Here is a 17,337-nt window from a genome sequence, read left to right as displayed (position 1 = left end):
GAATTGAATTATTTTTATTAATTTCGTTATTATTATTATTATTGTTATTATTATCATCATTTACTTGCTTGTTTGTTTACTTTTATTCATTATTGTGTTTACCCAAGAAATTGCCTGTAATTTATTTTTGACTTATAATGTGTTTTACTAATGTTTGTATAATGTTACACGTAATTACTTTCATCTACACTGTGCTAAGTCTGTAATTGGCCTTGCGGCTGTTGACTTGGCACATAAATAATAAAGAATTGAATTGAATTGAATTATTATTGGAGGGGGTGGGTTTCCCCATGCACCGCGACTAATAGTCTATTGTACATCCCCATTTGATATTCTACCAGTCGCCATACCCTTCCGGTACTGGTGCTCCCTGTCAGCCCCGTTCAGCCAGCTAGGCTGGCAGTGGTACCCGATACTTCCCCATCTACTGGAGGCATTGGAAACTCCTTGGGCGGGAAACTTTGCCTAATTTTGCTCAGAGGTCTCCTAGAGACACGAGGATCTCTTACGTCCCGTAAATCTACGACACGGGACCCACGGCTTAAAGTCTCTCCCGGAGGACTTGTTCCTTGAATTTTCCACGACCTCCGCCGGGTTTGAACCCGCGTACCTTGAGTCATGAGGTGGGAACGTTATCCCTACACTACGGAGGCCGCTTCGCTGAACGTAAGGGATGTAAGCCTTGTGGTCTCGCTTATTCAGTTTTTGTTTCAAGGTGTTCTTGTTATTCTCGATGGGCTTCTACTCTCTAGCGATGTTCTAGTGCGTGATTCTGAAAACGGAGTTGATGTGTTGTTAGTTCGGAGGCCGGAAAAATGTAGTCGCAGCCTGTTCCTGGCCTATCTGCTAATGTACATGACGGTGCGTGCAGGTTTTTATATGTGTGGGTGGATTTCTAGTAGGCGGGATTCCCCGGGGAGCTGTCCGAACGGTGTGTAACCAGGTCCACGAGAAAAGGTAATTGACGAAGTTTCTATTTCGACAGAGAGCTTCATACTGATGAGTACAGAGCAGAGACGTGTGAGGAAACCTCTTAGCGTGGAAAGTTCGTGTGGCCAAATCAAAAATATATCATCCACATTTCCTTTCCGGTATTTCGGTCTAGTCAGAGCCGTACCGATGGCTTCTTCCTTGAAAGCTGTCACAAATATATATTGGATGGTAATTAAAAAATTCGCTTAGTGGGGGGTGGAGTCCAACTGGGTCCACTCGGCACGGCGGCCACTGACTGGCCTATTGTACCTGCCCCAGATGATTATGATAATGAAGAATTTGGTGGAATGAAGATTGGCAAGAGAAACCGAAGTACTCGGAGAAAGCCCGCCCCAGCGTCACTTTGTCCACCACAAATCCCACTTGACCAGACCGGGGACCGAACCCGGGCCGCCGCGGTAGGAAGCCAGCGACTACCTGCTTGAGCTATGGGGCGGCCTATTGGATGGTAGATGGGAGAACTCATGCAGCAACTCCGACACGTCTGTTAGAATTGTTCTTGGTACGTGAAGAATGTGGTGTTCGGCCATGTTCCGGTGATGTGATGAGGCCTTCAGAAGCCGTTTGAGACCAGGTGCTGGGATGGCCTCAGTCCCGACCCCGCCCTATATAGTACACACAATATTTACGAATGGCATAGTATACGGTGGACACATTAATACAATTACGGCTGGATAGACCGGAGTTCGATTCCTGGCAGAGACAAGAATTTTTTTGTTTTTCACAGTGTCCAGACCGACTCTGGAACCCAACCAGCCTTCTATTCCACGAATATAGGGGGTTATTTCACCGGGAGTAAAGCGGCCGCGGCGTCAAGCTGAATACAAACCTCCATCTGCAGCCAAAGTCATGAATGGTGGTGCTATACCTCCACGTTCCCACATATTTTCGTGGTGTGGTGGCTTAATTATGTAATTAAGCTTAGGGATAACTTCGCCTTACTTATTAATATACTAGCAGCGAACCCTCACCTAAAGGCTTTAATGTGTGTTCAGAAATTCATTCTGAAATGTATGCATTCCATTTGCTAGGCTTCAGGAGGCTCTATCTAACTATCCGTCTGTCTGTCGCACATTTCATGTCCTATAGCATTTGAGAGATTTTGATGAGATACTTTTAACAATATTTTTAATATTTAGAATAAAATCTAAAACCTCAGGTAAAATATTTCGCTTTCTTTTACAACACACATGGAAGGTAAGGGCCTAACTGGGACTTATTTTGTAAATTTTGTGACATATGATTACCACAAGATTCTAAATAACGTCTTAAACTCTAAAACTTAAGAAAAGAAAACATTTCGTATGATGTAATTCATTCCATATTCAATAATAATTTATTATAAAATTGCACTTAAGATTAAATAAAAGCATATTGATTACAAACTAACTAATTAGAATGTAAGACATCATACTTGTAATTTACTTTAATTTTCAGTGCTAAGGTCAATTATGGTGGAGCTATACTTCCGTTCCCCCGTAAATCTTCATGGCGTGGTGCTTAATTAATCAAGCAGAGGGGAAATTCTATCTTACCTTTACATACCGCATGTACTGTACTAGGCATACAAAACATATGGAATGTAAATCTTTTGTTTGTTTAAAAGCTTAACCACGCAAACTATTCAAAATTTTGAGATAACAATTTTCATCATCTTGAGTATATTATTTTAAGTCTCATTTTTATTCCTAGATTTATGGACATAAAAGCACATTGCTTATATTTTTTATTTCTATATCAAGGGAAAACTTGCAAGTTGGATATATATTATTCTATCATTTTGTGAAGACGACTATGTAAAATAAGAAATTATCGCGTATATTTTAACCCATACCTCCCAATCTATTCCCTTTGGTCCATAATCATAGAAATGTTATCTTTATCCCGTTAAATGTCGTTCACTTGGGACGTTACATTATGGATTTTAGGAATCCAAGACACCAGCCAGATTGTCAGTGAACTACATTTGTGAGCTCAAATTAAAGAAAAATAATAAATGTAAATAGAAAGATGCAGGAGATATACAGCACAGAAAAAAGGATTGAGAAATTGTTCAGATTGCTGTATTGTTATTTGTAAATTACATGCACACTGTAATTTCGTAGGCAACCCATTTATATATTCTGTAGCAGCACTGTAATTGTACCGTTGTTTTACGTTATGATCCGAAATCAGATTGACAATACCATACTTAAACTTTGTTAGATCTCTGGTTTCGTACTCACGTCCTTCCCTGACTTCTTTAAAGTACATCCGTCACAGTAAATTCGTACTTTCGGAACAAAGCAAATATTATTTAGAGAACCAAACACACGCATATGTACAATTCTTTTTACACTTAAAGGATTTAATGGTTTCATCAAAGAATTCAAAAGATAACACAGACACTCCCTGGCACAACCTTTCTCTTGCAACTCACCGTTACTTCTGCTCAGGTATATTCTCGCAACATCGTTCTCGAGATGGTTGTGTGAGTTTGAGGGGAAAGAAGGGATATACAAGAATTTGCCGAGAGCCAGCCTCATCCGTAGAGGGAACTCAAGCTAGACTGCAGGTAAAAGTTGCCAGTTTCGTGCTAGATGGATTTATGGGACACACTTGCAAGGCGGGAATCACTCAACAAAGGAGGTTTGCAGATTCTTCGAAAATACTCCATCAACCACAGAGGTAATAGCATAATCAATTTACCTGAAGAAAAGCGTTGTTATGTACCGGGAACTGGAAAGTCTAGAAAGCAAAGCGGTTGCGACATGTTCCAGTATAAATTTGCCTGGAAAGATGACAAATATTTTTCATGATATAGAATTTGTTGCCGAGATTCGAACCGCACGGCTCCAAAATATAATTAAGAAGCTTTACTCTTGTACTGACTGTTCGGTACCACCGATAGACCATGACACAGACTGTCCTAAGGTTTTCATGGTTTTCTTCGGTCCCTCTAAACAAATGCCAGACTGTTACCTTACATTAGGTCGCTACCGCTTCCTTCTACATTCTCTCCAATCCATTATTTGCAATCATCCCAATCATCGACGTCATAAAATCTAAGTTACTGGCAGCGTATAGAAAACTGTAAAAAGAGATACCCTTAGACTGTCCAGCATATGCCGAAAGGGCCATATTTAAGGTACATACTCACCCTGAAGACAAAATTTAATGAAGAATGCCATACTCTGGGATGTGGCGCCGTGTAGATATAGCATAAACCGATGTTTCGGAGGAACGTATCGCCTCCATCTTCAGGGTAGAAGAAAAGAGAAAGAAAAGTCCGCCAACGAAGAACCAGCGTAAGCAAGTGCGTGCACCCACATTTTTCTTTCTTTTTTCTTCTACCCTGAAGACGGAGGCGATTCGTTCCTCCTACGAGTAAACATCGGTTTATGCTATATCTATTGGGGCACTGAGTTTTTATGTTATTTTATGTAATGAATGTACACTGCTCATACACATCAAAGCTTCCTTGTATTTCGTTAAATACATGTCACACACAAACAAAAAATTAAAATAACTTATCGGTGTTTAAAGTCCTATATATCATATCTTGTACAGCATCTTGTACAATTATCGTTTTTATAACAACTATGAATTTCGATTTCCGCTCCAGGGAAAGTGGGAATTTTGTAGGACCGACACAGGACAGAGTCAAAATCACTGGGCGATATTTAGTGTAGACTTCTATTATCAAAATTTAATATAAATTGATTAGTAGTTTTGGAGATGAAACACACCAGCGGACACGCTCTCCCATTATGGGTTCAATTTAAGCATTTTGTGGAATGAATGCATAAAACATATGCATAAAAAGTTGATTATATCAGAAAGAATATAGCTATTGGAAAAGCGAAAATGTGCAATAGGTGAGACGCGGATGTGTCACGTTTTCCAAGGAGCCAGTCAAAAAGATTTTTTTTCGAAGGAAAGTAACAAGTCAATAGGAATTTACTTCATTAATCTGAGCAATAAAGTACAGCTTAATAATTAATTTCAACAATACCTTCGAAATTAAATCATGGATGTCGTGCTGGATGGTGGAACTTGTAGAACTATGTGCTAATCAAATTTGGTTTTGGAAATGTCACCAAAATAGACCATTGAAAAACTGTGATAACAGTGTGTAGATAATAGCAAAATAAATGTAAGAAAAATAAAACATAACGTTGGAAAGTGGATTGAATTGGCTAAGAGAACGTCCCAATGGTGCCCTTTTGTAATGAAGATTATGAAAATTCTGGTTTCAATAAAAGCCAATTATTTCTTTTTCACCGGGACAATTAAATCATCAGTAAAACCTCCAAGGAATATCCTACACCATGGAGTTGGTCTCATCCAATTCGACCACACAGAGCAGGGAAGTTGTTGAGATTAGGAAGAAGATGCTATCTATGGAGGGAAATTCACGCAAACATCGATATCCTGGCTGGAATTAGTATCCATGACCTACCGAACGTATCGGTCCAGAGGTTCATTTGTTGTTCCATGCGTGACATGGCACAGTGTAGGCTGGTAAGTTGTTACCGTAATTTCGGAGAAAAACTTTACCGTCAATATTCCTCCCAAACTCTGGTGAAGTTCTCAGTTTCTACTCCTTGGCTTCACGGTCTTCTGAGGACCTCGGCCTCCTTTACGACAGATGCCCATTCTTTTCTTATCATCCATCTGCAAGTTTTGTAAAATATACTCACACATATTTCACTACACTTCACAATGTCGTAACTCAGAAGACCACAACTTGGCATTTCACCACGTTGTAAACCAGAAGTCACAGAGAGGCAGAAGGATGTTCTTTGTGGGTTAATTTGCGACACGAACAGCAGCTGGACTATAGCGTCGAGCTATGCATTGGAGAGGATTAGGAAGGAAGCGGGCGTGGCCTGAACGAGATGATAATCCCGATATTTTGCTGGAAGGACGGAGAAAGACGAAGAAAAACCTCAATCGGAATAGCCGATTTATGACCGAGATTCGAACTGAATAACTCCCTAATACAAGGACAACTTAAGTTCAAAGAGAAGCTTAAGTGATACGAATGTGAGCACCAAAAATGTTGACCAAAATTCTGAGAATTAACATAGGTTGAAAAGCATATCGAATGCAAATAAGATCTGAAAGTTTGTGATGATGGTAAATTGTTACAATTAATATGTTGCTGGACATTATCCATCATCTTGTCTGTTCTAAAAAAAAACGTCTAGTTTCTATTAAAAAACACAACGTTTCGGGAACTGGAATCTGTCCCCGTCTTCATGTAAAACCTACTCAGTTGGGTCCAATAGACAGAGATAGCCCCTATCTCCGGACCTTTTTTTAGAACAGACAAGATGATGGATAATGTCCAGCAACATACTAGTTGTAATATCGAATGCAGTTTGCTTCCGTTGTCCATTTTACTGTGCGGTTAAAGCTGAAGCACAATGCTATTTAATATAATATGATTTCCGGAACACATTTTTAATCAGCTTCAGTTTCCGAAACGTTCTGTTCTTTAGTGTTCTTTAGAATACCGGGTGAAGGACAAAGTCCAGAAACCCAGCTATCCTGATCTTCATGCACCATCGTCAGAACCCTATAGAATCTATGTTGCTTAATAACTGCAACCGATAAGACTATGCACGTTACATGCACGAACCAAGCTGGCATATATACAAACAGCAGGAAAGAAAAGTATGCCATGTAATTTGGTTAAGTGCAATTTCTAGAAACAATAAATACGAGTATATCCGGTACGATTATGCTGTAAGAAGAGTATGATGTGAGAAACAATTCCATAATATTTGTATGCAAATATCCTTTAGTATTTTTTGGATTTCAGGTCTTTAAATTAGTTAATAAAGATGATTGGAGGGGTGGGGGAATCTAGCACTCATGATCCCTATTTTGGGAGGTCCTGGTTAGCATTCTTGATCCGGAGACTGAGTGTCCTGACAGATTTATTGTGGTGTACCTATGGCCACAAGCTGTTATATTGCCTATACAATAAACCATGACCGATTATTTCTACAGCAATTTTTGTTCATCGAATCATAACCACCCTTCCATTCTGCGCCATTTATTCTACAGAGTTGAAAATATGTTGTTAAATAAGCTAAGGAGCAACAGAATCGGAGATGCCAGTGTAAACTCAATGGCCGTGCTTCCCTGAAACCGCTCCCTTAAAAATCTTGCCAGTAAAATACATGTATTTCACCTGCAGTGCTGCGAGTTAAAGTTGACTCACGTAACTGTAATTTGCCTGAGATTTGCCCTTATTTTCATTACTTGCAGGAACCTACTCCCTAAATAAAATGTTTATCTCATTATAGGTCCTACGCTTTAATATTTGTGGGTTATTCCACGATGCTGTCAGCATCTGGACTAGATAATGTTGAAGATTAGTGAGGAGTGACGAATTGGAAAGGATCTGGAAGGAAGCGGTCGTGGCTAATCGAGGCACAGTTCCAGAATTTGCCTGGAGGGACTGGGGAAATCCACTAAAACTTCAATCAGGGTAGCTGGTGTCCTGGCTTTGATTCGAACCGAATACCTCCCGAATATAAATCTAGAGCGTTACTGCTACGGCAGTCCTCTGGATGTAGTTTTATTAAATGTTCTCTTCTGATTCTTATATATTACAAAGAGAAAAATCAGTCTTCCGAAGCCGAAAGAATGATCCATGATGGTCTTCCGCCAATGCAATTCTCATAATCTCTCATCTTTCTCGCACTTTCCCATACTTTGTCAACATGTTTTCCTCTGATATCGGCACCATCCAAGAACATTTTAATCGATGATGGAGAAAAGCAGATTCTGGTAGATGGACCACCTGAAAATAACCATTGAGAGAACATTTTATAAGGATCTAAAAACAAAACCATGTGCAGCTTATTAAGTATAAATTACTGTGCAGCTGTTTCCATCAGGTGGAAAGTTCTCAGTGGGGCTGATTTCATATAGCTTTCATCCAGTCGGAGAGCCGCAGCTTCTTCGTCACTTCCGTTCCGCTCCGTCCGTTTCCATGATGCTCCTATTACATGCTACGTCCTAGTTTCCACCATGTCCATAGATGATGCTTTTAGAAGAGAAATTTCTGCTGTAAGTAAATTTACGTCGTTGTATTAAATGTAGCAGTTATGTAATGTGGAATCTGATGACAGTTTGATTATGTACAGCGGCATAAAGGTGGTTTCTAACGTTTACCTTACCTAGACTAACAGAAGAAAGCAACCGCATGTCTCATCTAAAACAGTCCTCTGAATTTCGTACAGGATATTTTGCTAATACGCGAGTGTGCATTGTTGACGTATTGTTGAGGTGCCCTGATGGGAGGGTATCATCTTCCATTTAAGACAACGGAAAATTGAAATTTATGTGTCCTTTTCTAGAATAATTATCTGCAACACTTCAAAATATCACATTTGTTAAATTATGAATACTAGGAGCAAGGATTGGATCATTTATTCCTACCTTTAAGCTGACCAGTCATTATCTAACTTCGAAGTTAATTAACATTTCATGTAGCTATGTTTTCACGCCTTACATGAGTTTGAGGAAGTCCACAGTGCGCAAAATGTGCATATAGAGTGGACATTACCTATTTTTCAGTCCGTCTCTCCGCATGATTAAAGTCGAGAATCGTTGGACAGATTTATATTAAATATGATGAGACTTTATGCCATTAGAAGCCGCCCCAAATTCTCATTTCTTACAATATCAAAGTTAGAAAGGCCAGCAAGTCAGGATCAGCGCTATAGGTGCGTGAATTTACTGATAAATTTGTAGCTTCAATAAATAAAACGCCAGTCGCAATGTTCGCACGGTCTAAAATATGAAACATCTTCGCTCGTTCAAACACTGGGATCATGTATTTGAATCAAACTCGAGGTATGGATGTCTGTTCGAGTTTCTTCTGTCTCTATATTGTCCTGTGCAGGCAGCGGCCTTGCGACAGAGAAGATCACCTCTCCAAGGAGGGTCCTATAAATTATCTACGTATAAGATTCGTAGTTCCAGATTAGTTCTGACGAAAAACAGGCCAGAGGGCCTAATATGAAAAATAGAATGAGAAGAAGAATAAATGAAGTTGTAAAACATTGAACCAATGTAAAAAATGTCCGTTTTGTCATTTAATAACTCAAATTAGAGATTTTTACGGCTGTGTCACATATAAACCGATCCTGTACATACAGAATTTTTTCTTTTATTTCTTTACTAGAAGGTCGTGATAGGCATCGTGCAGCAGTACCTATGGCTTCCAAGATGTTCATATCGGTCGAGAATCTTTGTTCTCAGAGCATGTACATTCACAACACAAGTACACGGTCATTGTATTTTGTGCAAATCATTGTTATATTTCAGACGAAGTCTGAGTGCCTGATACTATGCTTATATTAAGCATCATAAAGGTAAAAAAGCAAAACTAACCGTGTATCAGGCCTTGGAGGCCCATAGGATTGTAAGATGTCGAGGCTTCCACGTTTTCTCGACAATCGACTCACAGATGGCAGTGAGGTTGTCAGCCTTACGCGCCGGCGGCCCTCTACGCCCAAGAAGGTTCCTGACACTCATTTCTGCTAGAGATTAAGTTGACCCCAAGGCCATAATGAGGCTGGAAGGATTAGGTAAATTGAAAAAAAAAAATCTTTTCGGTTGTGCTATCTTTAGAGCTATAGGATGGATCCTGAGGGAATGACAAATTGTCACTTTCACCTTCAATAGATATTTCCTTTTCTGAAGATGTATCCATGTATATACAACCCTCCTTCTCTGTTTGTCAATCCTCATGTCACTGATAAGTGCGCACAGAGTGAGAATTATTCAGTGCTGACAAAAATTTCCGCGTTCTCTCTTTCGTCTGGATTGGATGTCAGTAATCACTTACTGAATTCCACTTTCTTTGTAAGTGCACTTACAGTGGAATAGAAACATCAGATTCTAGCAGCTATTAACTTTAATTTTCAGAAATTTCTGTCGAGTTTAGACCTAAAAAGAAAATAATAACCTAAACTAAGAGTTACGTTGCAAAGGAAGTGTTTGTATAGGATTCAGGAGACCTCAGCCCCTTCCAGTAGTTCCCGACGATTTTCCCACGAAGCCACTCCTGATTTTCACCAAATTCCCATTAACCCCCCCCCTACTTCTTTACTTTCTCATGTAGACAGTATGAGAAAATATTGATACCGAGATTTGGACGCACTTGCAAGTTGTCGGCCCCCTTGAATATGAAAAAAAAAATGGCTTCTGGAATGCCGTCCCTTTATCATTTTTCTCCGTCTGTGTATACACATATGTACGTAGTACGTATAAACGTCCTTCTCACTGGCGCCAGAACGGTTGGACGAATTTTGTTCATACTCAGTGTTTAGGAGTTCGTCCATTACAGGTCTGTGTCCGGCAACTCTGAACTCTATGAATCTTAAAATCCCTCCTCCAAAGAAGAACAAAATTACGATTTTATCGAAAATTTCTCTCGCAATTTTGATAGAATTCCATTAAATCATGGATACTATCACCCTAAATAAAACTGCAAATGTAGGCTAATTGGATTGGTCATGTTTTACGCAGAAACTGCCTTCTAAAAGAAGTTATTGAAGGAAAGATAGAGGGGCGGATAGAAGTGACAAGAAGACGAGGAAGAAGACGTAAGAAGATGCTGGATGACCTTGGGGACAGAAGAGGATACTGTCATTTGAAGGAGAAAGCTCTAGATCGCATTAAGTAAGTGGAGGAATTGTTTTGGAAGAGACCGTGGACCTGTTGTCTGACAGATTACTAATGATGATGACGATGTAGTATCTTCAGGGACGGCCGAGATGTTGGAGTTCGAGTCCCGGTAGTGGTTAGATTTAGCTCCTCTCCACGTCATCAAGACCAGTTCTGGACCCACCCAGCCTCCTGCCTAATTGGTATAGAGGGCTCTTTCCCCGATGATAAAACGACTGGGACGTGAAGCTGACCACTCACTTCCAGCTAGTCAATAATATGTGGATCAATACATTTACTCCCCTACATGTCTTCTTGGCGTAGTGCTTAATTAGTTAAGCACTGGGACAAATTTACCTAATGTGCAATATATTTAACCAGTTTCTTGTGCTGCAGCAAATTTAACCATATGACTCGTATTTATGTTAGTTTCTGTCTCCAAGTAACTCATAATTGGTGCCATATAAATTGAAAGTATAAAATCAGATCTTTAAAAAGAGTGTAACCGTACGCACCCTTCACGGAGGTATCTTATCTGTTTATGCTTGGCGATTGGGTTTGGCTGTGGAAGTGAGATGCCCCGGAGGGATCATGGTCCTCTGAACTGGCCTTTTGTTGCGAGGGACTGAAGGGAGGTTGGTGAGTCCATTGCATTCAAGGGGGAGTAGGTATACCTTCTTTCGTCCGTGCCTGTGGGGGTGGAGGACCTGTGGATCGAAGCTTCGAGAAACTTCTAGAAGGTGTGCAGACCGGAAGGGGTCCGTGCATTTGGTCATCAAGCCCTCCCAGTGGAAAGTTCGAGATGGCAAAGAACGTGGTTTCTGGAAGCAGCAGCGGGGGTAAGGGGTCAGTCAGTGAGTAGAAGCCGAGGAGTTAGTGAGTGGAAGCCGAGGGGTCAGGGAGTAGAAGCCAGGTAGTGAGCGTAGTGAGGGTATTCCTGTGGAACCTGTGCTAGGGGGTTAACCGATCGAGCCCGCATCCAAAAAACGACGTAAGCGAGCCAACACCCGTGTACCCCTGGGATGTAAGACTCATTCCGCTGAATTTAGTCGAGGCATACACCGCGTGGAAATGAAGCGTGTGGGGACGGGTGTAAGAGAATGCTATATGGCACTCTTTATTCTGCTGTGAATAGTGCCCGCAAATGTTGAAATATAATCGCTCTAATTCCTTTTAGCCTACTTTAAAGTTAGATTTTCCTACAGTCGGTAAGTTCGGTAATATCAACTGAACCACGGTTACTGCACAAACTTGAGAGGCAGGAGCGACACCAGCGCCACACCGAAATGTATCGTGGTAACTACAAGAATCATGGCAACTGTACTGACCATAGTAAATTTAATAACCCATGTAATCAAAGTAATGAATTTGTGAAGTTGAATATGTGTAGACCTACATACAGCTACACTTGTTTTTTTTTATAGGTGAATATGTAGCATGTGTCCATTTGGTGATGATCCAGGCCTGTGTGTCGGTCACCCGACTGTTTGTATGGTCTACTTATGTCTTGACATCTGTACAGTAAAAAAGTAAGAAAGTAACAGTTCAATGAAGAATGAAGGACTATTAATTTAAAAATGTAAATGTTAACTTTGGCTTGGGATACTCTACAGATTATTGAAAGGCAGCTGTGTAAGAACTGAATGAAACTTGTAGCAAGTACTGTTAATACGTCAAAGAGCATTTCGGACAATGACATTCAGAATGCGAGACTGGAAAAAAAAGTGATTGAGGAACTTTGGTTCTCAGGATTAGCGCTGAAAACGTATACATTACCACAAATGCATTATTGCCCTACAGTACCATATCGTCCCATATGATGTCTCAGTCTTCTGATTTGCACAAATGGAAGTCTTGGGGCCACACGCCTTTCGCTTATACAGTCCAATGGAGGCAAATGCTTTGGATAGGGCGGATATATAAAGCCGTTACTGCTTGATAGACTAGGTACTTGATTATCTAGTGTTGCTGTAATTCTGTACACGTTAGGTAGGCCGCACACCGGCATGCGTCTAGACATGTAACGGTCAAGACAAGATGTCTGCGACATGACTCAAAGAAAGGAGCATAGTTGAAACGAATGAGATTATGAAAACCGCCACACACCGATCTGAGTCATGATGCTGACGTCAGCTTCATGCTGACTAATCACGAATGAACCAAGACCGCGTCTTTTGTCCCATGTGTTGATGCTTGTCTTGACGCAGTTGGTGTGCGGCCGCCCTTACACGTGCCTTAAACTGAGCAACGTCCATATCTGGAAACTCTGAGCTAATACACTTACGTGATTTTCACCTCTTCCAACATTACAATTATTGCGTTACTGCGTTTACCAAGCCGTTGCCTAGACATGTTACAGAATTTCACTCGCAATATGTCCAGATCCATCTCTTACGGTTTAGTGCTGGCAAAGTCAAAGCCAAAGTTATGTTACGACCGACGGTCAGTCGGCCATTCTGTCTTGGTGTCAAACACACACCTGGGGCTTACGACCACATTTTAGTACTGTCAGACAGTTGCGGGTTGGTTGATGTGGGGCGCTCTCTCTAACGAGAGAACGGGTCTGTCGTTTACGACTGCTGCTGGTCCTCGGCAGAGCAGTCATTCTCGGGTCCGAGTCTCGGGGGCCTCGTGGCCGTATTTTACTGTCTCAGTTTCGAGATTCCCCCAACCTTGAGGGCCAGGTCCCCGTAGTTATATCCCCCAGGAATAGGTTGGCCCAGTTATACCCCCAGGCAGTTGAAAGTCTACTCATATAATCGTTCGGCCAACCGCGTAGAAATAACCTTCTCCAACAGTAGATCTTCAACAGTTAAATTTACACTGCGTGCATTGAAATCCTAGCAACTGAGTCCCTGTTTTTCCAACTGTAGAGTTATTGCGTTCCTCCGCTACATAGATGTGTTTACCAAGCCGTTGCCTATACATATTACAGTTATTTCAAAATTTCACAAGTGTTACGCTGAGTGTCACGGCTTCATCCATTTACACCCTCGCATAATAACGTTCTCGACGTTAAAATACATATGGAATCTATACACAATATAATAGGGGCCGGGATAGCGTAATTGGTACAGCGACTGGCTACGGACTGGACGACCGAGGGGTCGGCCGTCGAGTCCCGGTAGGGTCAAGAATTTTCCCTTCTTCACGTCGTCCAGACTGGCTCTCGGGCCCGCCCAACCTCCTATCCAATGGGATCCTGCGGTTGTTTACCCGAGGGTAAAGCGGCCGGGGCTTGAAACTGACCAGTCACCTCCAACTAGTGTCGAGGTCAAGGAAATGTGGGTGTATGCATCCAGTCTCTTACACGCCATCATAGTGTAGTGCTTAATTGGTTAAGCACAGGGACAGCTCTACCTTACACAATGTGTTGCGTTGTTCTTTTAATGATGTTTGGGGTATAAAATTTATCACATTATGTTTACGTCAAGGCCAATTCCAAATCCTCTGGATATTGCGTTATGGTTCCTAGATCGTCCTAGATGGATAAGCATATGATGTAACCAGTGTGCAGGGATGTGTGTTCAGTGCAGTGGTTAAGCGTACGTTAGCGAATTTGATTTGGGATTGAAGTTAGATATGCTCAGAGGAATGTTATTTGTGTACTATAGAGTGCTATAAAGCACATACTATAAGTATCATATGATAGTTGCGAGAATATTTATTGAACTCGGGAACACTGAAGGGTAAGTTACTATGCTCCTAATTGTACTTCTGTAAACCTTTCCTTTAAAAAGTGTTGGAGTATTGTCTTTGTGCTTGTACGTTGCGTTAGTGTAGGTAACCCGACCGTGTGATCATATTTTAGAGGTGTGAAATGGAGTTAGGAGTATGCCTGTGTAGTTACACCAGAAGTATCATTGTGTAAGTTCTGTTTATTTTATTAGAGCCCCATCGGGATATCAGACTTGTTATGAAACTGCTCAGGTTTCTATGCTAGAAATTATTTATTTATTCATAATCGTTAATCCTCCCTACGGTAATCTCATAATTACAGCATATTGTATCATGTATGTTATATAGAACTGTGACATAGCACTTCTGCATTATTTATTTTATTGCCTAACACAATAATAATAACCGAGATCTTTAATTAGGACGTCAGAAGTGCCTTTGAAAATTGTGTGAGTGTACGTTTAGATTGAATACCGCAGTGTTTATGCATAAATGTCAAGCACAAGAAAAGGGATGAATATGCAGTTTCGTTTGTCTGCATGCAACATGTGAACTGTGTTCAGCTTTATTACAGATTACTGGATTTTCATGGTTATGCATCATCATTCAAACTTTGTTCTATAAACATACTATATTATTAGAGGTCACATTGTCTTCATTGTACATGAATAGTTTGGTTACAGTCTGCTGTCTTTGTTATGTAGCTTACTCATGCATTTTGGTGCACAGAACATTTTTAAGGATGCACTCAAATATATAACATGTTAATATGGTGATAGTCACAGAAATTAAGAATCAGGGTAGAGGCATTTGGGTTATAAAGCCTGACATTTTCAGGGAACATATTGCCCTTATCTTCAGGGTTGAAAAGTAAGCCAAGCAAGAAACTAACGTACGAGGGCGGTACGTTCCTCTGAAATGTCAGACTTTCTCCAAACTACACGACGTTATAACTCAGAAGACCACACACACTGTTCATAGTCACTATAATGGGAACCATAAATCTGACGTTAAGAAGTACAATTTTAGACAGTGTGGTAGTTAAATTATTATATTCCCTAACTTATCCTCTATTATTTCAATGTTTGCTGTAAGTTTGTTTACAGCTTCCTTCAATCTCTATATCCCATATCTCCCTCAGTCTGTACCAGTCTTTCACTTTTTACTGCAGTGTTGTCAGAAGCAATCCATTAATGTTTTTTTCTGGTTCTGTGTATGAAATTGGTTTGGACTTAATTCTGAATATTTCCCATTGCCCCTCTCCACTATTTTTTATTATGTTATGCACTTTCTGCACATGCTTCTTCCTGCCTGCTCTGTATCTGAATGTCATGTGACAGTGGTTTGATTTGAGCAGTTGTTGCATACCCCTCTTTGAATAGCACTGTTGTGTAGGGTGCCTGTAGTCTGGGTATGACGGATTGGTTGAGCAGAATATGGTTGAGCTGTCACCAGTGGAAATGAGAACTGCTTGAAGACGTAGCTTAAAACAAGATGTTTATTACACGCAAGAAATGTAACACCTATACAGGCAGGTAAATGTGTAAGGCCGTTCGCACAAGGCTGACTTCCCCCTGACTGACAGAGTACTGTCCACAAGGACTAAACTTCATATCAGATCAGTGATAAAGTGATTTGCGACTGCTATGGACTCAGTATTTATACCAATTATTTGAGGTGTTGCCTAATGGAAGCTTTCCAGAGTGTTCTATCAGTTTATGACATATTATCTATTTGGGTATTTTCCCAAATGTCTTGGGCCTTTACTAATGCATCCTCAGGGTCAGGCATGGAAAGTTTAAGAGCGAGACTGTCAATAGTTTCCCTCATTTTCTAACATCAAAACAAGATAATTTTGGTAGCTTCAACAAATAGCATTGATGAAAGTCTGAGTTACAATACTCCACTTGTACAGTCTTTGTCGAAAGTTATTACATATTCTCAGTGCTTGAGGTGGAATGAAAATAGAACCGGGATGGTTTTCCCCTTTTAATTCATAGACATATTGTACATTGCATTTACTGCCGAAGAAGTAATGGGATGCTTTTAAGCCATTTAGAAAAAAACCGGGATGCCATCCCGCCCCACCTCAAGCCCTGCATATTCTACATATTCTTTCATATTAATTTACACAGTGATTCCATATAACATAACAATAACCTCATAGTCTCCATATACAAGACAGTATTAAGGTACAGTCACACTGTCATGTGAAATCTTGGATCTCACATTAGATATAAAGTTTCTTTTTATCATCAAATTTGATCATTATCTAATCTGCTTATTTTCACTGGCATTTTTGTTTTAAGAAAATATACAAAGTTTTGCTAGGGAGCAGACATTTTTCGTTTGGGATACCAAGCAGTTCCTGAAGCTCAGCACTTTCTTACTTTCACATAAAATAAAACTCCGTGATTTTAGTTCGCAAGTGAACTATACCGACTGAGCGACCGCTGCTTGTCTGCAAAGTTTATTGCCAACTTTTGCGGATAGAGGGTGTCGCATGGTCAGCACAACAAATCCCCGCAGCCGTTAATTTCGGTTTTCTAGACCAGAGCTGCTATTTCCTTGAAATAGTTCCCCAGTTATCATCACGAGGCTGAGTGGACCCTGTTCCAGACCCACTACTTCTCCGAAAAAATCTGGTAGCGCTGGGAATCTAACCCGGACCTCTGGATCTGTAGCCAGGAACGCTGACCACTAGACCACAGGCGGTCTTCTTATTTCTTTCACATACATGTGAAAATCAGTTTCAGTACCTATCACATTGGGAAGGTGTATAATAGGTCTGGAGTTTATTGAATTCTTAACCTGGGCATTAGATGGAGATGAGTTATCAGCTTTATTCCATAGCTGTCTTATTCCATGAAAAAGCTGGATGGTAAATAGAAAAATTCCCATGCCCTAATTAGAAATATAATAATGGTCATAGTACTGAGTTGTGTGAACATGAGCATCAGCTGTATTATTTTGAAAAATAGATACATTTCA

General features: G+C 40.5%; 2 protein-coding genes across 5 annotated transcripts in view; one reads left to right on the top strand and one right to left on the bottom strand.

Annotated features, from left to right (window-relative positions):
• Nucleotides 1-3,474, bottom strand: part of LOC111866584 (leucine-rich repeat extensin-like protein 3) — an 18,790-nt gene extending 15,316 nt beyond the window's left edge. Inside the window, exon 1 of one of the 2 annotated variants that reach the window (XM_033752331.1) lies at nucleotides 3,413-3,474. The gene's annotated coding sequence lies outside the window, so the exon portion shown is untranslated. The other variant, XM_023855669.2, reaches the window with a different exon arrangement.
• Nucleotides 3,475-14,012: 10,538 nt separating this feature from the next.
• LOC111866589 (potential E3 ubiquitin-protein ligase ariadne-2) overlaps nucleotides 14,013-17,337 on the top strand; it is a 36,259-nt gene continuing 32,934 nt past the window's right edge. The window contains exon 1 of one of the 3 annotated variants that reach the window (XM_023855684.2): nucleotides 14,013-14,357. The gene's annotated coding sequence lies outside the window, so the exon portion shown is untranslated. Of the gene's footprint in view, nucleotides 14,358-14,448; nucleotides 14,536-17,337 lie in introns of those variants that run through there. The other 2 variants (XM_023855686.2, XM_033752337.1) reach the window with 2 other exon arrangements.

The sequence above is a fragment of the Cryptotermes secundus genome, unplaced genomic scaffold, assembly GCF_002891405.2.
Source record: "Cryptotermes secundus unplaced genomic scaffold, Csec_1.0 scaffold666, whole genome shotgun sequence".
Taxonomy (NCBI): domain Eukaryota; kingdom Metazoa; phylum Arthropoda; class Insecta; order Blattodea; family Kalotermitidae; genus Cryptotermes; species Cryptotermes secundus.
Note: the sequence above shows the minus strand (reverse complement) of the source record. Positions and strands in the feature narration are given on the sequence as shown.